The following is a 3,532-nucleotide window of genomic DNA, read 5'->3' as shown; positions in this document are numbered from 1 at the left end:
CCCCCAAGAGGTCTTCACAGACACAGAGATGGGCCACCAGGAAGAAAATCAGCCTTCTGCAAATGGACTCAGATCAGAATCAGAAGATGAAGAGGTCCAAATGCCATACAGAGGGACAGAGCAGAGCCCACCATTAAATGGAGGACTGGCGTTGAGGGGGTGGGCATCTCATTCAGGAGCCCATGAGAAGCTGGCTCACTAGCTCACAAAATCTAGCCACTCCTGCAACCACCTGTTCCCTGTGAACGCTTTCTCGAGGTCAGTCCTTGTGAACAAGAAAGGTCAGCTTTACTTTAGAAAAATGTGAACAAGTAGTTTGCCTCAGCCATGGCTGAAAGATGATGAAGCTCAGTGATTGAAAGGTGAGTAAAAAAAGACCAGTTTCAGTGCAAAATGTTTAGTAGTTAGCAACTGGATTAAAGAATGGAGGAAAAGGTAAGATTGTTCTTTGGTTTGATTTAAAGTTTATGTGAAAATGTTTTTTTCCCATTTAAAAACGCAACAGATGACATCAAATGTGTGCAAAAAATGTGGATAGGCCATGTTATTGAGTTGATAACACTGATGCTTTTTCGTGTTCCATTGACGTGACTGTAATATTCATCCTGGTTAAGAGAACGTACCAAAGAGGGGAACATGGGCATTCAAAGACAAATATGTATGGTGTGTGTTTCGTGATGTAAACCACCATTATCTTAGTTAGGGGTAACTAAAAGATCCTAATGGAAAAATGTATTGTGTCTGTGTTATTATCTTTTGGTAGCATGTTCAGAAAAAAACGGTTAAGGATGGGTAATTGCAAATGAGTGATTAATCAGATCCCTGAAATTGCTGATTAATTTGATTAAAATGTATAGATCATTTGACAGCCTATTAATAATATCATAGTATTATATAATAAATCAATTATTATATAAGAAAGATATTATTTACATAGTTCTTATCTGAGTCATAATAAATATAATAATCAACCGAAAGTTTCTGATCAGTTATTAGACTCAGAACAGAAAGGTTACACAACAAGAAACTACAGAACAGAAATATCATAGAAATAATTATTTAAATCTAATTAAATCTTATTAAATCTTTGTATAAATCTACCAACCAACCCTACCCCCCATCCCCAGGTCCCTGGACCATATGCTGAGACCAGAGTTATTATAGAAGCAGATGTTAAATATTGATTTCACACAGTAAAGAATCAGAGTTCAGATCTGGACTAGATACAGAGTCCAGACTAAACCTGGTCCAGGACTGTCAGAGTGACACCACAGTCCTGGGTCAAGTTTAGACCTGGTCCAGGACCGTCAGATTCACATCACAGTCCTTGGTCAAGTTAAGACCTGGTCCAGGACCGTCAGAGTAACACTACAGTCCTGGGTCAGGTTTGGACCAGCTGAGTATCAGAGTCCAGATCATGAGAGAATCAGGATTTGAGTCGGTCCAGCACCGACAGTCTGCAGAGCTGGAAACACACGAAGCGGGTTGAAGCAGCAGCTGGTTTTAATCCATCTGACAAACAGCTGCAGGACCAGAACCAGGTCCAGAATCAGCTACTGGGAACCAGAATCCGTCCTGGATTAAAGAGAAGAGACAACACATCCTGACATTAGTCCTTAGAACTGAACCGGTCTGAAACTAACAAAACAAAAGGTTACTTTAGAGAACTCTTAGAGACCGGTTTCAGAAGGAGTTGTAAAGATAAACAGCGTTGCGACCATCTGGACCTGGTCTGGAACTCCTCTCAGACTAGAACTATCTGGACCTGGTCTGTAACTCCTCTCAGACTAGAACTATCTGGACCTGGTCTGTAACTCCTCTGAGACTAGAACTATCTGGACCTGGTCTGTATCTCCTCTGAGACGGGAACTATCTGGACCTGGTCTGGAACTCCCCTGAGACTGGAACTGTTGTGAAACTGGTCTAATGTCCTGTAAAGAGGTCTGAAGTGATCTACATGGAGCCCTGGTCTGACCTCGGGTCTTGCTCTTGTAGTAGATGAATCCAGCCAGAGATAAGACCAGACCCAGACTCAGTCCTGAGGCTCCGATGGCAATCTTGTTCCTGTCAGACTCAGGCATGGACGGGTCTGAGGACAGGTAGAGAGAGAGAGAGACAGGTTAAAGAGACAGACAGGTAGAGAGAGACAGACAGGTAGACAGACAGACAGACAGACAGGTATTTACCCCAGGGGGTCATCAGAGGTTCTCTCAGGCTGGCGTGTTCCACCATACAGGATATCTTCTCTCCAGACCTGCAGACACAAACCAGCACATCAGAGAAACCTGGACCTGGACCAGAACCCAGACCAAATCAGCACTTTAGAGATTCTGTCTCTCACTAAGAGAAACCTGAACCTTACTGGACCTGGACCTGACTGGACTTGGACCTGTACCTGGACCTTACTGGACCCGTACCAGTACCTTACTGGACATGCACGTATTAAACCTGAAAACCTTACTTGACCAGGATTTACTGGAAAGCACATTAAGGTCAATGTACCCGTTACCTTTCTGGGACATGAAACCTATTGGACTTGCAAGACGAGGTCTGGACCTTTCGGGACCTTACGGACCTGTACCGGGACCCTACTGGACCTGGACCCTACTAGACCTGGACCCTACTAGACCTGGGAACCTACTGGCCTGGAGGTGACCCTACTGGAACCTGGAACCCTACTGGACCTGGAACCTTCTGGGCCGGGAGGGGACCTACAGGGACTGTACCCTACGACTGGACCCTACTGGGCCTGGAGGTCCTCACCTGGGCGTGTACTCCAGGTGAGAGTGGATCTGGACCCTACTAGACCTGGACCTACGGGCCTGGACCCACTGGGCCTGGAGGTGGACCCTACTAGACCTGGACCTACTAGGCCTGGACCTTACGGACATCTGGACCAGACTGGGCCGGAGGTCCTCTCATGGGGTGTAATCCAGTGTGAGGTGGATTGGGACCTACGAGACCTTGTACCCACTGGCCGGACCCTATGAGGCAAGGAGGTGGACCTAATAGAGATGGACAATACTAGACTGGACTTACTAGACCTGGACCCTACTGGGCCTGGAGGGTCCTCACTGGGGGTTGTACTACAGGTGAGAGTGGAACTGAAACTACTGGCGCCTGGAGTCCTCACCTGGGCGTGTACTCCAGGTGAGAGTGGATCTGGACCCTACCAGACCTGGACCCTACTGGTCCTGCAGGTCCTCACCTGGGCGTGTACTCCAGGTGAGAGTGGATCTGGACCCTACTGCACTGGGACCAACTGGTCCTGGCAGGTGCTCAACGGGTGTGTACTCCAGGTGTAGAGTGGATCTGCGACCCTACTGACATGACCTACTGGACCTGGACCCTATGGTACGAAGGTCCTAAACTGGGTTATGTACTCCAGTGTTTGCCTCAGCAACTGGCTGAAAGATGATGAAGCTCAGTAGATTTGAAAGGTGATGTTGAAACAAAAAGACCAGTTTCAGTGCAACATGTTATAGTAGTTAGGAACTGGATTTTTGAGCAACTGGATTAAAGAATGGAGGAA

The 3,532-nt window shown here is 46.7% G+C and overlaps 1 protein-coding gene and 1 long non-coding RNA gene across 3 annotated transcripts in view; both read right to left on the bottom strand.

Moving 5' to 3' along the window:
- The window catches only part of LOC116686491 (solute carrier family 2, facilitated glucose transporter member 9), a 47,419-nt gene that overhangs the window by 8,947 nt on the left and 34,940 nt on the right, over window positions 1-3,532 (bottom strand).
- Window positions 1,508-3,227, bottom strand: LOC116686506 (uncharacterized). 2 transcript variants are annotated; one of them, XR_004331275.1, is made up of 4 exons: window positions 3,209-3,227; window positions 2,187-2,254; window positions 1,976-2,089; window positions 1,508-1,575 (listed from the first exon to the last, which is right to left on the bottom strand). It is a non-coding gene; the product is annotated as an uncharacterized LOC116686506 (long non-coding RNA). The 2 variants fall into 2 exon arrangements; XR_004331274.1 differs by lacking the exon at window positions 3,209-3,227 and adding an exon at window positions 2,764-2,804.

The sequence above is a fragment of the Etheostoma spectabile genome, unplaced genomic scaffold (assembly GCF_008692095.1).
Source record: "Etheostoma spectabile isolate EspeVRDwgs_2016 unplaced genomic scaffold, UIUC_Espe_1.0 scaffold379, whole genome shotgun sequence".
Lineage (NCBI taxonomy): Eukaryota > Metazoa > Chordata > Actinopteri > Perciformes > Percidae > Etheostoma > Etheostoma spectabile.
The sequence above is the reverse complement of the archived record's forward strand: the minus strand, read 5'-3'. Positions and strand labels throughout refer to the sequence as shown.